Raw genomic sequence first — 27815 nt, 5'->3', positions numbered from 1 at the left:
CAAAGAGAATCCTGATGTGTATGTGTGTGGACGTCTTTGAACAGTGAGAAGGGACATTGTTTTTTATATTGTGAGGATGAGGAACGTCACCGAAAGCGTGCTTTTCTTTATGGTCAGTGAACACGGAGATGCAAAGCCTGCTGGGGCTTTGTGACGCAGTTCTGTTATCATGTTTCCATTCCCTCCCTGTCAACCCCAAACACACATTCTAGGTGTCTTTCATCCTGAATACATGACAGTGCATCCATCCTTCCTGCCTTCCTTCATGTATAGTAGTGTAGAAAACTTGCTGGTAGACATCAGGGATTACTTAAAGGAAGGATAGATGTTTTAAGTACTGATATAGGGCCCCAGCCTGGTAGCCAGATCTGTTTCTTGTTCAGCCAACTTCTTTGTCAAAGCCATGCCAAAGATGACAATCACTGAAACCGTCCTGCTGGGGACTGGCAACTATGGTTGAAGCCTGCAGTTAAACCTCCCTGTCTGTCTGCCGTTGTCAGCCATTATGATGTCAGGAGAATGTTAATGTCAAACAAATTCCCAGAGACTTGTTTCTCCTGGCTCCTCTGTGTGTGTGTGTGTGTGTGTGTGTGTGTGTGTGTGTGTGTGTGTGTGTGTGTGTGTGTGTGTGTGTGTGTGTGTGTGTGTGTGTGTGTGTGTGTGTGTGTGTGTGTGTGTGTGTGTGTGTGTGTGTGTGTGTGTGTGTGTGTGTGTGTGTGTGTGTGTGTGTGTGTACGTGTGTGTGTGTGGCGAGACTAAAATACACTGTTGACCTTCTCAGCTGGAAGTGTTTATACGTCCACAGCCTTTCTATAGACACACTTTTAAGAGACTGGAGTGAACAGCATCTCTGGTATTATGCTGATTATTATACACTTAAGAGACTGGAGTGAACAGCATCTCTGGTATTATGCTGGAGCTGATTATTGCCCTACTCCATTGCTGCTTATTTTAGAGCAAGTCCAATGAAATGTTACTGAAAACAATATTTATTGTATTCCATAAGAATAGTAGATAGGCAACGATATGAACAATTTCAATATATTAGTTACAGTAATAATTTAAAGCCTGTATATTCATTAATCAGTAAACGTTCAATCGATCTGATCAAATATAAATCAGTCCATTGACAGACATGGAGTCATGATTAATGATGTGATTTCATTATCAAACACTTAATTGCTGTCATATACAGTGTCATAAAGATACATGGAGTTCAGTGATACAGACATACACTACCATGTAGCTACAAACACATTCATACATTCAACAATACTGGGACAAGGAGACCAACAATGATAGGCACAGATGAAGAACTTAGAACATCTGTCCATTTTTGTAGTTTTAAAGACACGGAGAGAGACCTGAGAAACTGAAATAGTGAAAAGGAATAGGCTGTCTGTCTTGAGTAGAAAAAAATAATTAAAGATGATTGAGATCCACAGAAAAATAAGGAAAGAGGCTACCATGGTACAAAAAAGTATTATTAGCTACTAGAAATTCCAAAACTACAAGTCCCAGAAGCACTGTGTACACCTGTTCTTCCTGAAAGCTGAACATCTGCAGAGCCTCGAATGAGCCTGCACAGAACTCCATTACCCAGGATGCACCTTGACACCCTCTCACTGAATGAGGCCAGAGAGGTCTTCATTTAAGAAACAGAATCCACAGAATTCCCTCAGTCGCCATCTAAATCGGCTCTTCAGAATCTTTGTTCTCCCTATCTCCATCCGTATCCGGCACGGTAGGAAGGGATGACACAATGAAGACACGAGAGGAGGAGGAGGGTGGTGAGGTGAGGTGGGGGAGACGGGGGAGGAAGGCTCCTGAGGGAGACAGTCTGTCCCTTCGCTGTTGGGGGTGGAGATATCACACTCTGCACCTGCACTGGAGCCACCTGCTCCTCCTGTGTTCCCCCTGGGTTCCTCCTGAGCCTCATCCATGTCACCCTTTCCCTCTGTCCTAACCACCTCATCCTTCCACCGTTCCATCTCTTCCTCCCTCTTTTCTCCATCTCTACCCTTTTCTTCCTTAATCTCCCACCTAAACCCCTCGACCCCTTCCTTCCTACTACCCCCTCCCTCTCTCTTCCCCCCCCCTCACCCCACAGCTCCCTCTCCCTGGTGGGGGAGGAGGGGGTGGTGGGAGGAGCCTCGTGCTTCTTGGCTTTACGGTTGGCATCTCTGAAACTGGCCAGAGGGGGGCGCAATCTCACCCCACTAAGGGTGGAGCCATCGATGGCCTTCTGCAACTGTGAGAGGGAGAGATAGAGAAGGAGAGATTAAAGGGGAGTGATAAATATAGAGGGGGAGAAGAGAAAAGGGATGGCGAAGAGAAAAGGGATGGAGAAGAGAAAAGGGATGGCGAAGAGAAAAGGGATGGCGAAGAGAAAAGGGATGGAGAAGAGAAAAGGGATGGAGAAGAGAAAAGGGATGGCGAAGAGAAAAGGGATGGCGAAGAGAAAAGGGATGGCGAAGAGAAAAGGGGAGAGAGAGATAAAGAAAGAGGGGAGGGAAATAGAGATTGAGATGGAGGGTGAGAGAGGAAGGGAAAGAGAGTGAATAGAAGTGGTTAACATAGCATGTCATAACACAAGCAAAGCATGTTAATACAGGTTTACTGTGACGCTGTGATAAGTCAGAGACGAACACCGTTGGTGGTGTAATAGTGTGACTATTCGAGTACAACAGAACAGCAAAGCAACAGCCAACTGAACAGGCTCCATGTATTTGTATGTGTATTTATTATGGATCCTCATTTGTTCCTGCCAAGGCAGCAGCTACTCTTCCTGAGGTCCAAACAAGATTAAGGCGATTACATCACCTAAAAATGTAACAGTACATCATACAACACATTACTAGACCACTACTCTACCACTACATATCTACAATGTATATGTGTGTAAACTGTGTGTGTTAGCGTGTGTGTGCGTTTGCGTATGTGTCTCTTCACAGTCCACGTTGTTCCTTATGTAGTATTGCACGCGTCTGTTCTGGACTTGGGAACTGTGAAGAGACCCCTGGTGGACAGGCGTGTGGGGTATGAATGAGTGTCTGAGCTGTGTGCTAATTGTTTTAACAGACAGCTCAGTGATTTCAACACGTCAATACCTCTCACTAAGACATGTAGTGATGCAGTCAATCTCTCCTCTACTTTGAGCCAGTAGAGATTGACATGCATGTTAATGATGTTAGCTCTCCATGTACATATGTTCTTCTATGTGGCACTCGACCATATGACTGGGCAGTAGTCCAGGTGTGACACAACTAGGGCCTGTAGGACTTGTTTTGTTGATAGCGATGTCAAGAAAGCAGATCTTAGCTACCGTTGCATCAATATGTCTTGACCATGACAGTTTACAATCCAGGGTTACTCCAAGCAGTTTAGTCAAGCCCACTACTGTTGTGTCGTCTGCAAACTTGATGATTGAGTTGGAGGCGTGCATGGCCACGCAGTTGTGGGTGAACAGGGAGTACAGGAGAGGGCTGAGCACACACCCTTGTGGGGCCCCAGTGTTGAGGGTCAGTGAAGTGGAGATGTTGTTTCATAACTTCATTACCTGGGGGCGGCCCGTCAGAATGTCCAGGACCCAGTTGCACAGGGCAGGGTTGAGACCCAGGGCCTCCAGCTTGATGATGAGCTTGGAGGGTACTATGGTGTTGAATGCTGAGCTGTAGTCAATAAACAGCATTCTTTCATAGGTATTATTTTTGTCCAGATGGGATAGGGCAGTGTACAGTGTGATGGCGATTGCATCTGTGGACCTGTTGGGGCGGTAAGCAAACTGAAGTGGGTCTAGGGTGGCCGGTAAGGTAGCGGTGATATGATCCTTGACTTGCCTCTCAAAGCACTTCATGATGACAGAAGTGAGTGCTACGGGGCAGGAGTCATTTAGTTCAGTTATCTTTGCCTTCTTGGGTACAGGAACGATGGTAGCCATCTTTAAGCATATGAGGACAGCAGACCGGGATAGGGAGAGATTGAAAATGTTCGTAAACCCACCAGCCAGCTGGTCCGTGCATGCTCTGTGGATGCGGCTAGGGATGCCATCTGGGCCTGCTGCCTTGAGAGGGTTAACACGGTTAAATGTTTTACTCACATCTGCCACTGAGAAGGAGAGGGGGGGGGGTGCAGTCTTTGTCAGCGAACCGCGACGGTTTCACTGTATTATCCTCAAAGCTGGCAAAGAAGGAGTTTTGTTTGTCTGGAAGCGTGACATCAGTATCCATGACGTTGCTGTTTTTGTTTTGTAGTCCGTGATTTCCTGTAGACCCTGCTACATATGTCTCGTGTCTGAGGCGTTTAATTGCGACTCCACCTTGTCCCTGTACCTGCATTTCACTTGTTTGATTGCCCTGTGGAGGGAATAACTACACTGTTTATATTCAGCCATATCACCAGACCTCTTTCCATGGTTAAATGCGGTGGTTCGCTCTTTCAGTTTTGTGCAAATGCCGCCATCCGTCCACGGTTTCTGGTTAGGGTAGGTTTTAATAGTCACCGTGGGTACGACATCTCCAATGCACTTATTTATACACGCACTCACCCAGTCAGCGCCAATGTCATTCTCTGAGGCTGACTGGAACATATTCCAGTCCGCATGATAAAAACAATATTGGAGCGTTGCTTATGATTGGTCAGACCAGCATTGAATGGTTCTCGTCATTGGTACAGGGCTTTGTTTGCATCGCAGAGTTTAGAGGAGCAGTGGTCGAGAGTATTAGCCCTACATGTTGTGCAATCAATATGCTGATAAGATTTAGAGACAGAGAGAGAGATAGAGAGAGAGCTTGTGTGATCTCACCTACGACTCCCACCAGTTTCCCAATGCTGGTAACATAGGCATGACTGAGACCCAGCAAGGAGAACAAAGTGTGGGTCTGTCAGAGAGAGAGAGAGAGGGAGGCATATTTGTCAATATCCTACAGCATGTCGTGTTTATAATGGCTTAAAGTGGCTACATAAGAGCACAAGGTGCTAGCTACAGTTGATACCTTGTGTAAGGAGGTTCTCTCCACCAGCTGAAAGGGGGAGGGATCAATCCGTATCTCCTCCATACTGATTGGCTTATCCAACTCTTCTTCTTCCCAGGCTTTGATCTGCATTAGCCAATCAGAGAGCAGAGAGGGTGATTGACAATATAAAGAGGGAGTAATAATTTATGATATTTGATTCTCCTCGTGGAATCCTTCTAGTGTTAGATGAAGTGCCCAGGTCAGGGTGTAGAGGTCAGGGATCAGGGGTTAAAGGTTGATCAGGGTGAGTGAGACACATTACCTCCTCTGAGGACATCATGTCAGTGAGTGGAGGTGGGGTGGATTCCTGGAGAGAGGAAAAGAGAGAGAGGAAGAGATAGAGAGGAAGAGAGAGAGAGAAAGAGAGAGAGAGAAAGAAAAGAAGGAGTGTGAGACAGAGGGGGGTGTTGGTTTAGAGATTTTAGTTATTTTCTCCCTCCAGGTTTACAAAGTGTCAGATCAGATGCCCCCTTGTGGTGCTATTTCTCCATCACACACAATGACAAACCTGCTCATTACATATCATATGATACATTATAGCAAGGTCATGCCTTTGACGTGAGCGTGTGTCCCCTACTGGACAGAATGTGATATTGCTCCTCTTTGAGCTACCAGAGGAATGCTTGATGTTGATGTTGGCCTTAACCAAAGATCCAGGATCAGGTTGCCCTAAACACCAATCCAAACCTCAACCATTATGGGAATGAAAAACATCTTCTAATATATCTGACCTTGTATCAGTGGTTACAGCCAACCTCTATCTTGATATGGAATGATACCTGAGCTTCAGCCTGGCTGGTTGAGGAAGAGGAAGAGGCGCTGAAATAGTCCCCTCACAGACTGGAGGGAACGCTTCTCTGAAAGACAGGACAGACATTTAGAAGTGAGTACATTGGGTAAACATTCTCACTCCAACACATTCTCACTCAAACACTTTTCTACAGAAGGTGCTGGTTAATTGTTGTAAACAAACCCCATGAGCAATCGATAGAACAGCAGGTCTAATATTGATTGCTTATAAAAATTTGAAGCGCTAACAGCAAACCAACAAGCCAACTACCATATGTACACAGAGATTGTACACAGAGTTTTTATTGTAGATACAGTATCTGGTTGTAGAGTAGTGGCCTAAGAGAACACACTTAATGTGTTGTGAAAAGTGTTATGTAATGTAATATTTTAAATTGTATATAACTGCCTTAATGTTGCTAGACCCCAGGAAGAGTAGCTGCTTCTTGGCAGCAGCTAATGGGGATCCATAATAAATATATACATGGATGCACTGGTAAGAAAATAGCAATAGTGGGTACATCCCAATTCTATGTCATATTCTGACATTTTGTGTGATTCATGTCACCTGAGCAAGTGTGATTGGTGGAGGGCTCCTGTGGTTTGGGGGATGGGAGTGGCCTATTCTGTTCATCTTGTACAGGAGAGGTCTAGAGAACAGACAAAAGGGCTAACCAGGTTGATAACCAAGTATTACATGATGGTGTGGATAATTATAATGCATTATAAATGTGATTATAAAGGCATTATAAGTATACTCATATTTATTCCTTTAATAAGTATAATAAATATGATGCTGTCGTTCAATCATTCCATCTATCCATCCATCTTTCCATCCTGTCACCTCTCCTCCCTCCTCGTCTACTAAAGTGAAGGACTCCCAGCCCTGATCCGGTGACCCCTGACCCCTCTCGAAGATACGTCTCTCGGCTGAAAGCCACCAATGAGAGATGGCCTGCAGCTCTGTCCTCTCTATAGACCCCAATAGGATCATAGACTCTGAGGAAAGACAGGAAACAGGGAGAGAAAGAGAGTAGAGAGAGAGAGAGAGAGAGAGAGAGCGAGAGAGAGAGAAGGAGAGAGAGAGACAAGAGAGGGATTTCAGTGGATGGATTTGTGTCATCTATGGTGCATGGCATCAAACTTTCTATAACATGTCTCACCTTTGGAGTCGACCAGAGGGATGGTTTTAAGGGAGGTGGAGTCTAGCAGATAGCCCAGCTCCCGATCGGTCAACAGGGAGGACAGGAAGTTCACCTTCCACACCATCATGTCCTCCACAAAGATGTTGTACTTACTGAGAGAGGAGAGAGGATATATGTGAACAGTGGCTGCTTGAATCTTAATAGCACACAAGGTTGCATGTACACTAGAACTGTTTGAGCCACAATGGCATACAGTTCTCTGCATTAACACTTATTAGAGCCGTAATGGCGACCGTTCCAGTACCTGATGTGTCCGAGGCTGAGCTCGGGGAGGTATGGCAGTTTCTTGACCTGGATGAAGGAGAGAGGGAGCGGAAGGAGAGAGGAAGGAGAGAAGGAGGGAAAGGAGAGAGGAAGAGAGAGTATAGAGGGAGGGAATGAGAGATCAGGAGTCACGACAAGGCAGAAAGGGAAGGAGAGATGGTGTTAAATGACATCATTGTGTATGACAGGGTAGTGGGCTGTCATTTTTGATACCGTTCAAAAGTTGGGGTCACTTAGTAATAATTTCCTTGTTTTTGAAAGAAAAGCAGTTTTTTTGTCCATTAAAATAACATCAAATTGATCAGAAATACAGAGTAGACATTGTTAAAGTTGTAAATGACTATTGTAGCAGGAAACGACAGATTTTTTATGGAATATCTACATAGGCGTATCGAGGCCCATTATCAGCAACCATCAATCCTGTGTACTAATGACACATTGTGTTAGTTAATACAAGTTTATCATTTTAAAAAGGCTAATTGATCATTATAAAACCCTTTTGCAATTATGTTAGCACAGCTCAAAACTGTTGTGCTGATTAAAGAAGCAATACAACTGGCCTTCTTTAGACTAGTTGAGTATCTGGAGCATCAGCATTTGTGGGTTTGAGTACAGAATCAAAATGGCCAGAAACAAAGTACTTTCTTCTGAAACTCGTCAGTCTATTCTTGTTCAGAGAAATGAAGGCTATCCCATGCAAGAAATTGCCAAGAAACAGAAGATCTCATACAACGCTGTGTACTACTCCCTTCACAGAACAGCGCAAACTGGCTCTAACCAGAATAGAAAGAGGAGTGGGAGGGCCATGTTTCTGGCCAGTTTAAGCCTGTAATTGAACCTCTAAATGCTGATGCTCCAGAAATAGTCTAAAGAAGGCCAGTTTTATTGCTTCTTTAATCAGAAATACAGTTTTCAGCGAACATAATAATAATTGCAAAAGGGTTTTCTAATGATCCATCACCTTTCCAGAAACAAGTCTCTCACTGTTTCCACTTGCTATAGACTTCCCTCTGCCCCCAGCTGTGCCCTCGATACCATATGTGAATTGATTGCCCCCCATCTATCTTCTGAGCTCGTGCTACTAGGTGACCTAAACTGGGACATGCTTAACACCCGGCCATCCTACAATTTAAACTTGATGCCCTCAATCTCACACAAATTATCAATGAACCTACCAGGTACAACCCCAAATGTGTAAACAAGGGCACCCTCATAGATGTCATACTAACTAACTCGCCCTCTAAATACACCTCTGCTGTTTTCAATCAAGATCTCAGCGATCACTGCCTCATTGCCTGCATCCGTAATGGGTCTGTGACCAAACGACCACCCTTCATCACTGTCAAACGCTCCCTAAAACACTTCTGCGAGCAGGCCTTTCTAATCGACCTGGCCGGGCTTTCCTGGAATGACATTGACCTCATCCTGTCAGTAGATGATGCCTGGCTATTCTTTAAAAGTGCCTTCCTCACCATCTTAAATACGCATGCCCCATTCAAAAAATGTAGAACTAGGAATAGATATAGTCATTGGTTCACTCCAGACCTGTCTGCCCTTGACCAGCACAAAAACATCCTATGGCGTTCTGCATTAGCATCGAACATATGCATATTTTCAGGGAAGTTAGAAACCAATATACACAGGCAGTTAGAAAAGCTAAGGCTAGCTTTTTCAAACAGAAATTTGCATCCTGTAGTACTAACTCAAAAAAGTTCTGGGACACTGTAAAGTCCATGGAGAATAAGAGCACCTCCTCCCAGCTGCCCACTGCTCTGAGGCTAGGAAACACTGTTACCACCGATAAATCCACTATAATTGAGAATTTCAATAAGCATTTCTCTACGGCTGGCCATGTTTTCCAACTGGCTACCCCTACCCGGCACCCTCCACAGCAACCCGCCAAAGCCCCCACCATTTCTCCTTCACCCAAATCCAAATAGCTGATGTTCTGAAAGAGAGGCAAATCTGGACCCAATCTGGACCCTCTCTTTCTAAAATTATCTGCCAAAATTGTTGCAACCCCTATTACTAGCCTGTTCAACCTCTCTTTCGTATCGTCTGAGATTCCCAAAGATTGGAAAGCTGCCTCGGTCATCCCTCTCTTCAAAGGGGGTGACACTCTAGACCCAAACTGCTACAGACCTATATCTATCCTACCCTGTCTTTCTAAGGTCTTCGAAAGCCAAGTTAACAGATTACTCACCGTTTCGAATCCCACCGTACCTTCTCTGCTATGCAATCTGATTTCAGAGCTGGTCATGGGTGCACCTCAGCCACGCTCAAGGTCCTAAACAACATCATAACCGCCATCGATAAGAGACATTACTGTGCAGCCGTATTCATCGACCTGGCCAAGGCTTTAGACTCTGTCAATCACCACATTCTTATTGGCAGACTCGGCAGCCTTGGTTTCTCAAATGATTGCCTCGCCTGGTTCACCAACTACTTCTCTGATAGAGTTCAGTGTGTCAAATCGGAGGGCCTGTTGTCCGGACCTCTGGCAGTCTCTATGGGTGTGCCACAGGGTTCAATTCTCGGGCCGACTCTCTTCTCTGTATACATCAATGATTGCTCTTGCTGCTGGTGATTCACTGATCCACCTCTATGCAGACGACACCATTCTGTATACTTCTGGCCCCTCTTTGGACACTGTTTTAACTAACCTCCAGACAAGCTTCAATGCCATACAACTCTCCTGCTGTGGCCTACAACTGCTCTTAAACACAAGTAAAACTAAATGCATGCTATTCAATTGATCACTACACGCACCTGCTTGCCTGTCCAGCATCACTACTCTGGACGGCTCTGACTACGTGGACAACTAAAAATACTGGGGTGTCTGGCTAGACTGTAAACTCTCCTTACAGACTCACATTAAGCATCTCCAATCCAAAATGTATCGGCTTCCTATATTGCAACAAAGCATCCTTCACTCATGCTGCCAAACATACCCTCGTAAAACTGACCATCCTACCGATCCTCGACTTCGGTGATGTCATCTATAAAATAGCCTCCAACACTCTGGAAACTGGATGCAGTCTATTACAGTGCCATCCGTTTTGTCACCAAAGACCCATACACTACCCGCCAAACCCACTGGCTAGAGGTTATCTACAAGTCTCTGCTAGGTAAAGCCCTGCCTTATCTCAGCTCACTGGTCACCATAGCAGCACCCACTCGTAGCACGCGCTCCAGCAGGTACAGTGGGGCAAAAAAGTATTTAGTCAGCCACCAATTGTGCACTCCCACTTAAAAAGATGAGAGAGGCCTGTAATGGCCCCATTCATGCAAATACATTCATTACAATTCCTACAATGTGATTTTCTGGATTTTTTTCTCATTTTGTCTGTCATAGTTGAAGTGTACCTATGATGAAAATTACAGGCCTCTCTCATCTTTTTAAGTGGGAGAACTTGCACAATTGGTGGCTGACTAAATACTTTTTTGCCCCACTGTATATCTCACTGGTCACCCCCAAAGCCAATTCCTCCTGGTCGTCTTTCCTCCCAGTTCTCTGCTGCCAATGACTGGAATGAACTGCAAAAATCTCTGAAGCTGGAGACTCACATCTCCCTCACTAACTTTAAGCACCAGCTGTCAGAGCAGCTCACAGATCACTGCACATAGCCTATCTGTAAACAGCCCATCTATCTACCTACCTCATCCCCATACTGTATTTATGTATTTATTTATCTTGCTCCTTTCTACCCCAGTATCATCTACTGCACATCTACAGCACCATTCCAGTGTTTAATTGCTATATTGTAATTACTTCGCCACCATGGCCTATTTATTGCCTTATCTTACCTCATTTGCACTCACTATACATAGACTTTTTGTTTCCTTTTGTTCTACTGTATTATACACTGTATGTTTGTTTATTCCATGTGTAACTCTGTGTTGTTGTATGTGTCAAATTGCTATGCTTTATCTTGGCCAGGTCACAGTTGCAAATGAGAACTTGTTCTCAACTAGCTTACCTGGTTAAATAAAGGTGAAATAAAATGTTTAAATAGCCTTTTAAAATGATAAACTTGGATTAGCTAACACAACGTACCATTGGAACACAGGAGTGGTGGTTGCTGATAATGGGCCTCTGTACGCCTATGTAGATATTCCATTAAAAATCTGCCGTTTCCAGCTGCAATAGTCATTTACAACATTAACAATGTCTACACTGTATTTCTGATAAATTTGATGTTATTTTAATGGACAAAAAATTTGCTTTTCTTTAAAAAACAAGGACATTTCTAAGTGACCCCAAACTTTTGAACGGTAGTGTGTATACTCGTAATAAGACTAAGCAATTGGCCTATTAAAATGTTTATCTGTCTCCATAAAGATAATTAGCAATATGCAAGAGACTATGGTTGAGTTACACTAATAGACAATGAATAATAAACATCTGAGTTGTTTGGACTCAAAATATGAGTTGTTGACCAATAGTATTACTGTAAAGTTAACCTCCAATCAGATGTCAGACCTACGTGATGTAACCTCTCAGAGGTGTGACAATGATAACACATAGCAAATTCTTGCATACAGCTGATAAGATGAGCCACTTCTGGGGCTGGGCTGCCCTGCAACAGCAGCAAGGCAAGATGAGACTTCAGAGGAGACTCACCAATGACAGCATAGCCCCCGGGGAGGATGCGATAAACTATCCCATCAAACAGGATACCGTTTGGGAAGAGAGTGGCCATAATCTCCCTACCAGACGCCCAAATGCTGCCCCTGGGGGAGAGGGGAGAGAGTGGCCATGATCTCCCCTACCAGATGCCCAAATGCTGCCCCTGGGGGAGAGGGATTTATAGGCAATACGGGGATTTATAAAAGGTTATTCTATAAGTCATGAACATAAACTCTAATAAGCTCAATAATGCTCTCTGACCTCTCCAGCCATGAACTGGCCGAATCCAGGAGGAAAGGTCAGGGTGGCGATGACAAACGTCACTGCACCTGAGTAGATCAACCGACTGAACACACACACACGCATGCGCACAAACACAAAGACAAACACACAACATACAATATTATTAAACAACTGGGATACTCAGCTGTTATAACAAACCACAATGCCATTACTTAAATGTGAAGCATTTTAGGGTAATGACATAAATTGTCAGGAATCTCATCCCAGTTCATTGTCTGGCTGTCAGGCTGTTGAGTTCATGGCAGGACACCTCTACTGCTCTGCCCCTCCTAATGTGTGAGCTCAATGTACCTTGACTGGTGAGTCAATGGCTAAGTGAATGTGTCTAACTGAGTGAATGGCTGGCTGTTAAGCCCTGCTTGTCTGGGTCAATGTCGTGTAACAGATTACTTTGGAAGAAGAGGCTACCCAAATGAAGCTCATCTGGAATGGAATGTGGAAAGTGTCAGGGATCTGGATAATAGTGTCTGCTAAGCATTACAATTGTGAAGCCACAAGTGAGTGTAACAGTGTGTGTGTACTGTGTGTATGTACTGTGTGTGTGTACTGTGTGTGTGTACTGTGTGTGTGTACTGTGTGTATGTACTGTGTGTGTGTACTGTGTGTATGTACTGTGTGTATGTACTGTTTGTGTGTACTGTGTGTGTGTACTGTGTGTGTGTACTGTGTGTGTGTACGTACTGTGTGTGTGTACTGTGTGTGTGTACGTACTGTGTGTGTGTACTGTGTGTATGTACTGTGTGTATGTACTGTGTGTATGTACTGTGTGTGTGAACTGTGTGTGTACTGTGTGTATGTACTGTGTATGTGTACTGTGTATATGTATCAGGAACCCACAGGAGATTCTACAACAGACAGACAGGGGACAGAGAGTCAGGAACCCACAGGAGATTCTACAACTGACAGACAGGGGACAGAGAGTCAGGAACCCACAGGAGATTCTACAACAGACAGACAGGGGACAGAGAGTCAGGAACCCACAGGAGATTCTACAACAGACAGACAGGGGACAGAGAGTCAGGAACCCACAGGAGACTCTACAACAGGGAGTCAGGAAGGGAGTCAGGAAGACACACACACAATCCCATTGATCCCCACACCATCACAAAGTGGGTGAAGTTCAGTTGAAGACTGTAGGGTCTAAAAGGGGTATGTAGAATGTTTACTAAGCGCTCTCACCCAATGATAGCGAAGGCTGGGAGCTCCTGCAGGTCAAAGGGAAAATCCATCCGGAAGTTGGTCCGGAAAAGAGCTGTAATGGTGACTGACAGGGACAGCGAGAGAGTGAAACTGATCCTATTCTAAAACACCTGGCATGAATAAACATATGACATCACCATGAGAGAAAAGGTGTACAGTGGGATTCAGTTGTTTTGCTTACCAGCAAAATAAACATCAGAGTGAATCAGAGACATGACTGTAGGCAACATGAATGGAGAATATAAAATACAGTATTTGAAAAGTAGAGAAATTATTTTAGCTGAGTGTTTCCATTCTATGCTGAGGCTACCAAAGCACTGTAGATTACTGTTACAGGAAGGGGAGAGCAGTGTGTGTGTGTGGGGGGGGGGGGGGGGGGGGGTTAGAGGGACAGAGAGGGACAGAGAGGGGTGTAGAGAGAGATAGAGGGGGTTAGAGGGAGAGAGAGAGGGGTGTAGAGAGAGATAGAGGGGGTTAGAGGGAGAGAGAGAGGGGTGTAGAGAGAGATAGAGGGGGTTAGAGGGAGAGAGAGGGATGTAGAGAGAGATAGAGGGGGTTAGAGGGACAGAGAGGGATGTAGAGAGAGATAGAGGGGGTTAGAGGGACAGAGAGGGATGTAGAGAGAGATAGAGGGGGTTAGAGGGACAGAGAGGGATGTAGAGAGAGATAGAGGGGGTTAGAGGGACAGAGAGGGATGTAGAGAGAGAGAGGGGGTTCGAGGGAGAGAGGATGTAGAGAGAGATATGGGGGGTTAGAGGGAGAGAGAGGGATGTAGAGAGAGGGATGTAGAGAGAGGGGGTTAGAGGGAGAGAGAGGGGTGTAGAGAGAGATATAGGGGGTAAGAGGGAGAGAGAGAGAGGGATGTAGAGAGAGATAGGGGGTTAGAGGGAGAGATGTAGAGAGAGATATAGGGGGTTAGAGGGTGAGAGAGAGGGGGATGTAGAGAAAGATAGGGGGTTGGAGGTGAGAAAGAGGGGGATGTAGAGAGATATATAGGGGGTTAGAGGGAGAGAGAGGGATGTAGAGAGAGATAGAGGGGGTTAGATGGAGAGAAAGGGATGTAGAGAGAGATAGAGGGGGTTAGATGGAGAGAGAGGGGGGGGTGTAGAGAGAGATAGAGGGGGTTAGAGGGATAGAGAGAGAGGGGGGGGGTGTAGAGAGAGATATAGGGGGTTATAGGCAGAGAGAGAGAGAGGGGGATGTAGAGAGAGATAGAGGGGGTTAGAGGGAGAGAGAGAGGGGGGTGTAGAGAGAGATATAGGGCGTTAGAGGGATAGAGAGAGAGAGAGGGGGGGTGTAGAGAGAGATATAGGGGGTTAGAGGCAGAGAGAGAGAGAGGGGGATGTAGAGAGAGATATGGGGGGTTAGAGGGAGAGTTAGGGATGTAGAGAGAGGGGGGGTTAGAGGGAGAGAGAGAGGGGGATGTAGAGAGAGAGGGATATAGAAAGAGATAGGGGGGGTTAGAGGGAGAGAGAGGGATGTAGAGAGAGAGGGGGTTAGAGGGAGAGAGAGAGGGGGATGTGAGAGAGATATAGGGGGTTGGAGGGAGAGAGAGAGGGGGATGTAGAGAGAGATAGGGGGTTGGAGGGAGAGAGAGGGATGTAGAGAGAGAGGGGGTTAGAGGGAGAGATGTAGAGAGAGATATAGGGCGTTAGAGGGTGAGAGAGAGGGGGATGTAGAGAGAGATATAGGGGTTAGAGCGAGAGAGAGGGATGTAGAGAGAGGGATGTAGAGAGAGGGGGGTTAGAGGGAGAGAGAGAGGGGGTGTAGAGAGAGATAGATGGGGTTATAGGGAGAGAGAGTGGGGGATGTAGAGAGAGGGGTTAGAGGGAGAGATAGGGATGTAGAGAGAGGGGGTTAGAGGGACATAGAGGGATGTAGAGAGAGATAGAGGGGGTTAGAGGGAGAGAGAGGGATGTAGAGAGAGATAGAGGGGGTTAGAGGGAGAGATAGGGATGTAGAGAGAGATAGAGGGGGTTAGATGGAGAGAGAGAGGGGGGGTGTAGAGAGAGATATAGGGGGTTAGAGGGATAGAGAGAGAGAGAGAGAGGGGGTGTAGAGAGAGATAGAGGGGGTTAGATGGAGAGAAAGGGATGTAGAGAGAGATAGAGGGGATTAGAGGGAGAGAGAGGGATGTAGAGAGAGATAGAGAGGGTTAGAGGGACAGAGAGGGATGTAGAGAGAGATAGAGGGGGTTAGAGGGAGAGAGAGAGGGGGGGGGTGTAGAGAGAGATATAGGGGGTTAGAGGGATAGAGAGAGAGAGAGAGAGAGAGGGGGTTTGTAGAGAGAGATATAGGGGGTTAGAGGCAGAGAGAGAGAGAGGGGGATGTAGAGAGAGATATGGGGGGTTAGAGGGAGAGTTAGGGATGTAGAGAGAGGGGGGTTAGAGGGAGAGAGAGGGGGATGTAGAGAGATATATAGGGGTTAGAGGGAGAGAGAGGGATGTATGTAGAGAGAGAGGGATGTAGAAAGAGATAGGGGGTTAGAGGGAGAGAGAGGGATGTAGAGAGAGATAGGGGGATGTGAGAGAGATATAGGGGGTTAGAGGGAGAGAGAGAGAGGGATGTAGAGAGATAGGGGGTTAGAGGGAGAGAGGGGGGTGTAGAGAGAGATATGGGGGTTGGAGGGAGAGAGAGAGGGGGATGTAAGAGAGAGAGGGGGTTAGAGGGAGAGATGTAGAGAGAGATAGAGGGGGTTAGAGGGAGAGATGTAGAGAGAGATAGAGGGGGTTAGAGGGAGAGATGTAGAGAGAGATAGAGGGGGTTAGAGGGAGAGATTGTAGAGAGAGATAGAGGGGGTTAGAGGGAGAGATGTAGAGAGAGATAGAGGGGGTTAGAGGGAGAGATGTAGAGAGAGATAGAGGGGGTTAGAGGGAGAGATGTAGAGAGAGATAGAGGGGGTTAGAGGGAGAGATGTAGAGAGAGATAGAGGGGGTTAGAGGGACAGATGTAGAGAGAGATAGAGGGGGTTAGAGGGACAGATGTAGAGAGAGATAGAGGGGGTTAGAGGGACAGATGTAGAGAGAGATAGAGGGGGTTAGAGGGACAGATGTAGAGAGAGATAGAGGGGTTAGAGGGACAGATGTAGAGAGAGATAGAGGGGGTTAGAGGGACAGGAGGGATGTAGAGAGAGATAGAGGGGGTTAGAGGGACAGAGAGGGATGTAGAGAGAGATAGAGGGGTTAGAGGGACAGAGAGGGATGTAGAGAGAGATAGAGGGGGTTAGAGGGACAGAGAGGGATGTAGAGAGAGATAGAGGGGGTTAGAGGGACAGAGAGGGATGTAGAGAGAGATAGAGGGGTTAGAGGGACAGAGAGGGATGTAGAGAGAGATAGAGGGGGTTAGAGGGACAGAGAGGGATGTAGAGAGAGATAGAGGGGGTTAGAGGGACAGAGAGGGATGTAGAGAGAGATAGAGGGGGTTAGAGGGACAGAGAGGAATGTAGAGAGAGATAGAGGGGTTAGAGGGACAGAGAGAGATGTAGAGAGAGATAGAGGGGGTTAGAGGGAGAGAGAGGGGTTGTAGAGAGAGATATGGGGGGCTAGAGGGACAGAGAGGGATGTAGAGAGAGATATGGGGGGTTAGAGGGACAGAGAGGGATGTAGAGAGAGATATGGGGGGTTAGAGGGACAGAGAGGGATGTAGAGAGAGATATGGGGGGTTAGAGGGAGAGAGAGGGATGTAGAGAGAGGGATGTAGAGAGAGGGGGTTAGAGGGAGAGAGGGGTGTAGAGAGAGATAGGGGGTTAGAGGGAGAGAGAGTGGGGGGGGATGTAGAGAGAGATAGGGGGTTACAGGGAGAGATGTAGAGAGAGATATAGGGGGTTAGAGGGTGAGAGAGAGGGGGATGTAGAGAAAGATAGGGGGTTGGAGGGTGAGAGAGAGGGGGATGTAGAGAGATATATAGGGGTTAGAGGGAGAGAGAGGGATGTAGAGAGATATATAGGGGTTAGAGGGAGAGAGAGGGATGTAGAGAGAGGGATGTAGAGAGAGGGGGTTAGAGGGAGAGAGAGGGGGGGGTGTAGAGAGAGATAGAGGGGGTTAGAGGGAGAGAGAGTGGGGGGGGATGTAGAGAGAGGGGGTTAGAGGGAGAAATAGGGATGTAGAGAGAGAGGGGGTTAGAAGGACATAGAGGGATGTAGAGAGAGATAGAGGGGGTTAGAGGGACAGAGAGGGATGTAGAGAGAGATAGAGGGGGTTAGAGGGAGAGAGAGGGATGTAGAGAGAGATAGAGGGGGTTAGATGGAGAGAAAGGGATGTAGAGAGAGATAGAGGGGGTTAGATGGAGAGAGGGGGGGGGGTGTAGAGAGAGATAGAGGGGGTTAGAGGGATAGAGAGAGAGAGAGGTGGTGTAGAGAGAGATATAGGGGGTTAGAGGCAGAGAGAGAGAGAGAGAGGGGGATGTAGAGAGAGATAGAGGGGGTTAGAGGGAGAGAGAGAGGGGGGGTGTAGAGAGAGATATAAGGGGTTAGAGGGATAGAGGGATAGAGAGAGAGAGAGGGGGGGGTAGAGAGAGATATAGGGGGTTAGAGGCAGAGAGAGAGAGAGGGGGATGTAGAGAGAGATATAGGGGGTTAGAGGCAGAGAGAGAGAGAGGGGGATGTAGAGAGAGATATGGGGGGTTAGAGGGAGAGTTAGGGATGTAGAGAGAGGGGGGGTTAGAGGGAGAGAGAGAGGGGGATGTGAGAGAGATATAGGGGGTTAGAGGGAGAGAGAGAGAGGGATGTAGAGAGATAGGGGGTTAGAGGGAGAGAGAGGGGGGTGTAGAGAGAGATAGGGGGTTGGACGGAGAGAGAGGGGGGTTGTAGAGAGAGATAGGGGGGTTGGAGGGAGAGAGAGAGGGGGATGTAGAGAGAGATAGGGGGTTGGAGGGAGAGAGAGGGATGTAGTGAGAGAGGGGGTTAGAGGGAGAGATGTAGAGAGAGATATAGGGCGTTAGAGGGTGAGAGAGAGGGGGATGTAGAGAAAGATAGGGGGTTGGAGGGTGAGAGAGAGGGGGATGTAGAGAGAGATATAGGGGTTAGAGCGAGAGAGAGGGATGTAGAGAGAGGGATGTAGAGAGAGGGGGTTAGAGGGAGAGAGAGAGGGGGTGTAGAGAGAGATAGATGGGGTTAGAGGGAGAGAGAGTGGGGGATGTAGAGAGAGGGGGTTAGAGGGAGAGATAGGGATGTAGAGAGAGGGGGTTAGAGGGAGAGATAGGGATGTAGAGAGAGGGGGTTAGAGGGAGAGAGAGGGATGTAGAGAGAGATAGGGGGATGTGAGAGAGATATAGGGGGTTAGAGGGAGAGAGAGGGGGGTGTAGAGAGAGATATGGGGGTTGGAGGGAGAGAGAGAGGGGATGTAGAGAGAGATAGAGGGGGTTAGAGGGAGAGAGAGGGATGTAGAGAGAGATAGAGGGGGTTAGATGGAGAGAAAGGGATGTAGAGAGAGATAGAGGGGATTAGATGGAGAGAGAGGGACATAGAGAGATATAGAGGGTTAGAGGGACAGAGAGGGATGTAGAGAGAGATAGAGGGGGTTAGAGGGAGAGAGAGGGGGGGGGGGTGTAGAGAGAGATATAGGGGGTTAGAGGGATAGAGAGAGAGAGAGAGAGAGAGAGAGAGAGAGAGAGAGAGAGAGAGAGAGAGAGAGAGGGGGTGTAGAGAGAGATATAGGGGGTTAGAGGCAGAGAGAGAGAGAGGGGGATGTAGAGAGAGATATAGGGGGTTAGAGGCAGAGAGAGAGAGAGGGGGATGTAGAGAGAGATATGGGGGGTTAGAGGGAGAGTTAGGGATGTAGAGAGAGATAGGGGGATGTGAGAGAGATATAGGGGGTTAGAGGGAGAGAGAGGGGATGTAGAGGGATATATAGGGGGTTAGAGGGAGAGAGAGGGGTGTATGTAGAGAGAGAGGGATGTAGAGAGAGATAGGGGGATGTGAGAGAGATATAGGGGGTTAGAGGGAGAGAGAGAGAGGGATGTAGAGAGAGGGGGTTAGAGGGAGAGCGAGGGGGGTGTAGAGAGAGATATGGGGGTTGGAGGGAGAGAGAGAGGGGATGTAAAGAGAGATAGGGGGTTGGAGGGAGAGAGAGGGATGTAGAGAGAGAGGGGGTTAGAGGGAGAGATGTAGAGAGAGATATAGGGGGTTAGAGGGTGAGAGAGAGGGGGATGTAGAGAAAGATAGGGGGTTGGAGGGTGAGAGAGAGGGGGATGTAGAGAGAGATATAGGGGTTAGAGGGAGAGAGAGGGATGTAGAGAGAGGGGGTTAGAGGGAGAGAGAGAGGGGTGTAGAGAGAGATATGGGGGTTGGAGGGTGAGAGAGAGGGGGATGTAGAGAGAGATATAGGGGTTAGAGGGAGAGAGAGGGATGTAGAGAGAGGGATGTAGAGAGAGGGGGTTAGAGGGAGAGAGAGAGGGGGTGTAGAGAGAGATAGATGTGGTTAGAGGGAGAGAGAGTGGGGGGATGTAGAGAGAGGGGGTTAGAGGGAGAGATAGGGATGTAGAGAGAGAGGGGGTTAGAGGGAGAGAGAGGGATGTAGAGAGAGGGATGTAGAGCGAGGGGGTTAGAGGGAGAGAGAGAGGGGTGTAGAGAGAGATATAGGGGGTAAGAGGGAGAGAGAGGGGGTTGGAGAGAGAGAGGGATGTAGAGAGAGATAGGGGTTAGAGGGAGAGATGTAGAGAGAGATATAGGGGTTAGAGGGAGAGAGAGGGATGTAGAGAGAGGGATGTAGAGAGGGGGGGTTAGAGGGAGAGAGAGAGGGGGTGTAAAGAGAGATAGATGGGGTTAGAGGGAGAGAGAGTGGGGGATGTAGAGAGAGGGGTTAGAGGGACAGAGAGATAGAGGGGGTTAGAGGGAGAGATAGGGATGTAGAGAGAGAGAGGGGGGGTTAGAGGGACATAGAGGGATGTAGAGAGAGATAGAGGGGGTTAGAGGGAGAGAAAGGGATGTAGAGAGAGATAGATGGGTTAGAGGGAGGGAGAGATGTAGATAGAGATATCGGGGGTTAGAGGGAGGAGAGATATAGGGGGATGTAGAGAGAGATAGATGGGGTTAGAGGGAGGGAGAGATGCAGAGAGAGATATCGGGGGTTAGAGGGAGGAGAGATATAGGGGGTTAGAGGGAGAGAGAGGGATGTAGAGAGAGATATCGGGGGTTAGAGGGAGGAGAAATATAGGGGGAAGTAGAGAGAGATATAGGGGGTTAGAGGGAGAGAGAGGGATGTAGAGAGAGATATCAGGGGTTAGAGGGAGGAGAAATATAGGGGGATGTAGAGAGAGATATAGGGGGTTAGAGGGAGGGAGAGAGAGGGATGTACAGAAAGATAGAGGGGGTTAGAGGGACAGAGAGAGAGGGATGTAGAGAGAGATAGAAGGGGTTAGAGGGAGAGAGAGGGAGAGGGATGTTGAGAGAGATAGAAGGGGTTAGAGGGAGAGAGAAGGAGAGGGATGTTGAGAGAGATAGAAAGTGGTGGGAATGACATGGAGAGGTATTTGAAAAGGTAGAGCAGAGATTAAAAAGGAGGATAGGATTGTGAGAGTGGTATAGAAAGAGGTGTAGTGAAGGAGTGATAGTGGTATAGAAAGAGGTGTAGTAAAGGAGTGATAGTGGTATAGAGAGAGGTGTAGTGAAGGAGTGATAGTGGTATAGAGAGAGGTGTAGTGAAGGAGTGATAGTGGTATAGAGAGAGGTGTAGTGAAGGAGTGATAGTGGTATAGAGAGAGGTGTAGTGAAGGAGTGATAGTGGTATAGAAAGAGGTGTAGTAAAGGAGTGATAGTGGTATAGAGAGAGGTGTAGTGAAGGAGTGATAGTGGTATAGAGAGAGGTGTAGTGAAGGAGTGATAGTGGTATAGAAAGAGGTGTAGTAAAGGAGTGATAGTGGTATAGAGAGAGGTGTAGTGAAGGAGTGATAGTGGTATAGAGAGAGGTGTAGTGAAGGAGTGATAGTGGTATAGAGAGAGGTGTAGTGAAGGAGTGATAGTGGTATAGAGGGAGGTGTAGTGAAGGAGTGATAGTGGTATACAGAGAGGTGTAGTGAAGGAGTGATAGTGGTATACAGAGAGGTGTAGTGAAGGAGTGATAGTGGTATAGAACGAGGTGTAGTGAAGGGGTGTTAGCGGTATACAGAGAGGTGTAGTGAAGTACAGCAGAGAGGGAGAGAGAGAGGGAGAGATGGCAGGAGAGAGGGAGATAGAGAGGGAAAGAGAGAGAGAGAGAGGGGAGAAAGAGAGGGAGAGAGAGAGCGAGAGAGATGGCAGAGGAGAGAGGGAGAGAGAGAGAGAGGGGAGAGAGAGAGGGGAGAGAGAGAGAGAGAGAGAGAGAGAAGAGAGAGAGTCATAACAGCAACAAGAACAAGAGTTGTGAAACTTAAAAAAGACACAATTAAGAGGTCAGACATGACAGAGCGACAGCCTCACAGCCACATTCCACATTACTGTTATTACTCAGGTCAAAGGTCATGCTAGTCAGAGTGGGGATTGCTGGGAGTTATAGTTTGTTTTGGTCAGGGCTTTGGCTTACCTCATACACTCCAGAGAAGATGGACATGATTTTACTCAGCACAGCAGCACAGATACTGGCAATGTGGACGAAGGGACCCTAGGAAGCACGGGAGGGAGGAGGACAGAGTCAGTCACACACTTGAGGTAGAAGTTGCCCTTCTCCAGTCCCCACAGATCTAGGATCAGATTACCCTTAATCCAAATTCTTAACCATTAGGGGGATGAGAAAATACCTGACCTTGTATCAGTGGTTGGGAAAATCCCCTGCTACTCACAGAGACAAAGAGCACAGAGCACAGAGGTAGATCCACCATACACATGGTCTGCGTAGACATGGACAATTTGCTCTGACTTGAATTCTCAAATGGGTCACATTGTATCAGCAAAGATGAATCATGTTATAATTGCTATGTTTGACAGTTGACCAGCCTCCATAAAGGGAAAATGTTGAGGAGTTGAGTACATTTGTCGAGGAGTTGAGTAAATTGTTTCTGTCCCACAGAGGGTGGAGGAAAAAACACGACAGAAGATGATTTATTATACTACTCACTGGGACAGAAGAAGACAGAAAGGAGGAGAGGGGGAGGGAAGATACAGTAAGGGACTAAAGTAAGGAAGGAGAGGAAGAGGAGGTGAAGAAGCAGAGAGATAAAAAGAGGATGAGAGAATAGATAGAGAGTTAGAGAAAGAGGTCAGAGGTCAGAGAGAGAGAGGGGTCAGAGAGAGAGTTAGAGAAAGAGGTCTTGGAGAGAGAGGTCAGAGAAAGATAATACTAATAATTGGAGGAGAGGAGTAGGTCCACCTCTTTCCCCACGGGCATGCTACTGCCCAGGCCGGCGGTCAGCCCGATGACTTTGGCCACAAAGGCTTTAAGAGTTAGATCCTCCTTCAACACAACCCCTCGCAGAATGGTCTTCAACTCAGGAATACCAGAACCTACATGAGACAGAACAACAGAGAGAATGTTGGAGAAAAGTTTGAATGATAGGTAGATCCTAGAAACAGAGCAGTTATATCCCACTTATGTACTTTTGGGCAACCGGATGGGGGAAATAGATGGAGATAAGGAGAGCAACACTATGTTCTGTACCTACCTATGGCCTGAGGGGCGACTATGTTGCAGAAGATGGAGGCGAATATGACGAGGACCATAGGGTAGACGACCCAGGCCAGGTACTGGATCAGGACATTCCCCCTCAGCTCCCAGTGCATCCACTTATACGCTGGGAGAGGGGAGAGAGGAGTAGGAGGAGGGGACAGAGTAGTAGGAGGAGGAGGAGTAAGAGGGGAGAGAGGAGGAAGAGGAGACATTGGAGGAGGAGGAAGAGGGGAGAGAGGAGTAGGAGGAGGGGAGAGAGGAGGAGGAGGAGGGGAGAGAGGAGGAGGAGGAGGAGGAAGAGGAGACATGGGAGGGGGAGGAAGAAGAGGGGAGAGAGGAGTAGGTGGAGGGGACAGAGGAGTAGGAGGATGGGGAGGAAGAGGGGAGAGAGGAGGAAGAGTGTAGAGCAGGGAAGAGCAGGGTAGAGTGTAAAGCAGGGAAGAGCAGGGTAGAGTGTAAAGCAGGGAAGAGTGTAGAGCAGGGAAGAGCAGGGAAGAGTGTAGAGCAGGGAAGAGTGTAGAGCAGGGTACAGCAGGAAAGAGTGTACAGTCATGGCCAAAAGTTGAGAATGACACAAATATTAATTTCCACAAAGTTTGCTGCTTCAGTGTCTTTAGATATTTTTGTCAGATGTCACTATGGAACACTAAAGTATAATTACAAGCATTTCATAAGTGTCAAAGGCATTTATTGACAATTACATGAAGTTGATGCAAATAGTATATATTTGCAGTGTTGACCCTTCTTTTTCAAGACCTCTGCAATCCGCCCTGGCATGCTGTCAATTCACTTCTGGCCACATCCTGACTGATGGCAGCCCAGTCTTGCGTAATCAATGCTTGGAGTTTGTCAGAATTTGTGGGTTTTTGTTTGTCCACCCGCCTCTTGAGGATTGACCACAAGATCTCAATGGAACAAAGGTCTGGGGGGTTTCCTGGCCATGGACCCAAAATATCGATGTTTTGTTCCCCGAGCCACTTAATTATCACCTTGGCTTATGGCAAAAGGTACTCCATCATGCTGAAAAAGGCATTGTTCGTCACCAAACCGTTCCTGGATGGTTGGGAGAAGTTGCTCTCTGAGGATGTGTTGGTGCCATTCTTTATTCAGTACTCTGTTCTTAGGCAAAACCCCACACATGAATGGTCTCAGGATGCTTGACTTTTTCTGGCATGACACAGGATTGATGGTAGCACTCACCTTGTCTTCTCCGGACAAGCTTTTTTCTGGATGCCCCAAACAATCAGAAAGGGGATTCATCAGAGAAAATGACTTTACCCCAGTCCTCAGCAGTCCAATCCCTGTACATTTTGCAGAATATCAGTCTGTCCCTGATGTTTTTCCTGGAGAGAAGTGGCTTCTTTGCTGCCCTTCTTGACACCAGGCCATCCTCCAAAAGTCTTCGCCTCACTGTGCATGCAGTTTGCACTCACACCTGCCTGCTGCCATTCCTGAGCAAGCTCTGTACTGGTGGTGCCCCGATCCTGTAGCTGAATCAACTTTAAGAGACGGTCCTGGCACTTACTGGACTTTCTTGGGCGCCCTGAAGCCTTCTTCACAACAATTGAACCGCTCTCCTTGAAGTTCTTGATGAGCCGATAAATGGTTGATTTAGGTGCAATCATACTAGCAGCAATATCATTGCCTGTGAAGCCCTTTTTGTGCAAAGCAATGATGACGGCACGTGTTTCCTTGCAGGTAACCATGATTGACAGAGGAAGAACAATGATTCCAAGCACCACCCTCCTTTTGAAGCTTCCAGTCTGTTTTTCAAACTCAATCAGCATGACAGAGTGATCTCCAGCCTTGTCAACACTCACACCTGTGTTAACGAGAGAATCACTGACATGATGTTAGCTGGTCCTTTTGTGGCAGGGCTGAAATGCAGTGGAAATGTTTTTGGGGGATTCAGTTCATTTGCATGGCAAAGAGGGACTTTGCAATTAATTGCAATTCATCTGATCGCTCTTCATAACATTCATAACATTCTGTACATGCAAATTGCCATCATACAAACTGATGCAGCAGACTTTGTGAACATCTATATTTGTGTCATTCTCAAAACTTTTGGCCACGACTGTAGATCAGGGAAGAGTGTAGAGCAGGGAAGGTCAACATCTGTACATCTATACATTTCAACATCATCCCCACAGTATCCGCACATACTTATCCCAACCAGAAGCCATGGATTACAGGCAACATCCTCACTGAGCTAAAGGCTAGAGCTGCTGCTTTCAAGGAGCGGGACACTAGTCCAGAAGAAATGCCACTACGTCCTCCGACGAACCATCAAACAAATAATACAGGACTAAGATCAAATCCTACTACACTGGCTCTGACACTCGTCGGATGTGGCAGGGATTGCAAACTATCACGGATTACAAAGGTAAACCCTGCCGAGAGCTGCCCAGTGACGCAGGCAAGGGTAGGCAGAGGGTAGGCAACAACACATGCGCCACGCTGTCCCTCAACATGGGGGCCCCTCAGGGGTGTGTGTTCAGTCCCCTCCTGTACTCCCTGCTCACCCACGACTGAGTGACCACGCATGACTACAACACCCTCATTAAGTTTGCCGATAACACGATGGTGGTAGGCCTGATCACTGACGACGATGAGACAGCCTAAGGGAGGAGGTCAGAGACCTGGCAGAACAACCCCTCCCTCAATGTGGCCAAGATGAAGGACCTTATCGTGGACTACAGGAAACAGAGGGCAGAACATGCACTCATTCACATCGACAGGACTATAGTGGAGCAGGTCAAGAGCTTCAAGTTCCTCAGTGTACAAATCACTAAGGACCTATCATGGTCCAAATGCACCTACACAGTCATGAAGAGGGCACGACAACGCCTCTTCCCCCTCAGGAGACTGAAAAGATTTGGCATGGGCCCTCAGTTCCTCAAACAATTACCACTTGGTATGGCAACTGCTCAGCATCTGACCGCAAGGCACTACAGAGGGTAATGCATACGGCCCAGTACATTACTGGCGACGAACTCCCTGCCATCCAGAACCTCTATGCAAGACGGTGTCAGAGGAAGGCCCCAAAAATTGTCAAAGACTCCAGTCACCAAGTCATAGACTGTTCTCTCTGCTACCGCACTGCAAGCAGTACCGGAGCGCCAAGTCTGGGACCAAAAGGCTCCTGAACAGCTTCTAACCCGAAAGTCATAAGACTGCTGAAGAGTTAATCAAATGGCTTCCCAGAAGATTTACATGGACCCCTTTATTATTTATTTACACTGTTTCTTTTACAATGACTCTTGCACTGGCTAAATGTACACTCACTAGACTCTACCCACACACACCACACTGACACTCCAACACAGGCACACACACACGCTACATAAGCCCACACATACAAACATATTGACACCACACACACACACTCACACATAGATGCACTTTCACACACTTCACATACGCTGCTGCTACTCTGTTAATTATATATCCTGATTGCCTAGTGACGTTAGCCTCGTTATTGTTCTCATTGTCTTATTATTTCCTTTTTTATTCAGCAAATATGTGTCTTACTTTTTAACTCTGTATTGTTGGGAATGGGCTCGTAGGTAAGCATTACACTGTGAAGTCTTCATCTGTGGTATTCTGCGCATCTGACTAATAACATTGTATTTGACTTTATTTGACCTACCTAGGGGTTAGGGGAGGGGGCTGACTTGGAATTGGGTAGTAGGCCTAAATTGATGTCAAATACCTCATGATATTGCTCATCTGTTTTTATCCTGTCTTGTATGGCCATCTAGTGAGGGAACCTGGTCTGCTACAGCCACAGTGGATTATGGGGACTGTAGTCATGTACCTTGTAAGCTCTTGGCACTGGTGTAGTCCATGCTCCAGCTGACCAGGGCCATGGTGAGGCCCAGCAGCACCAGGAAGATCCAGTCCTCCCCCAGCTTGGTCACGATGTACCACTGTATACGAGCCACACAGTCTGGACCAACACAATAAGTTATATTACTGTATGTGTTTAGGCCTCAAAATAACTTTTACCGGGGGTTATTTACACTGATGTAGCTAGAACTAGTCCTTGTCTCTCACCTTGGCATTTGGAGTAGGGGCGGGGCTTCTTTGTGGAGGAGGTGTGGCTGAGATATGACTCCATGGTGAATGTGTTGTTGGCCACGCCCCTGTCAGGCATTGACCATGTTGTTTTCTGCTTTCTGCTTCCTCCATTGTCTCTCTGTCAGCAGCCGTGTGGCTGGGAACAACCGAGTTGTTCCCTGTACTCCCCGTAGAGCTGGACAGAGGAAAGACTACATTACCCAGGAAGCAATGTTGAATCTACATTAAATTACCCAGCTGTCCCATGGACCTGGACAGAGCAGGATACTACATATATTTACCAAGATCAATAGAGATAGAGCAAAGACTATATAGTATTACCCAGAAACCCACAGAGCAGACTTCATTACCCAGAAAGCCTTCTAGAGAGAGACAGAGACAGAGACAGAGACAGAGACAGACAGACAGACAGACAGACAGACAGACAGACAGACAGACAGACAGACAGACAGACAGACAGACAGACAGACAGACAGACAGACAGACAGACAGACAGACAGACAGACAGACAGACAGACAGACAGACAGACAGACAGACAGACAGACAGACAGACAGAGAGAGGGGTAGAGAGAGACTCACAGAGTGAGTGAGAGCTGCTAACAGATTCAGAGAGTGAAGGGCAGGGTAACATTCAGAGTTAATAAAAAAATACTAATAACCACAGATTCCTGGGTCCCTGGTGAGTGTGTGTCTGTGTGGTGCCCCATGTCCTAATCTCTGTATCTGTCCGTCAGTGACCGGGTCAGATTA

General features: G+C 47.2%; 1 pseudogene; it reads right to left on the bottom strand.

Annotated features, from left to right (window-relative positions):
* Positions 1–1066: 1066 nt before the first annotated feature.
* Positions 1067–27140, bottom strand: LOC109868797 (chloride channel protein 1-like; annotated as a pseudogene).
* Positions 27141–27815: the final 675 nt, after the last annotated feature.

This window comes from Oncorhynchus kisutch, linkage group LG2 (assembly GCF_002021735.2).
Source record: "Oncorhynchus kisutch isolate 150728-3 linkage group LG2, Okis_V2, whole genome shotgun sequence".
Lineage (NCBI taxonomy): Eukaryota > Metazoa > Chordata > Actinopteri > Salmoniformes > Salmonidae > Oncorhynchus > Oncorhynchus kisutch.
Note: the sequence above shows the minus strand (reverse complement) of the source record. Positions and strands in the feature narration are given on the sequence as shown.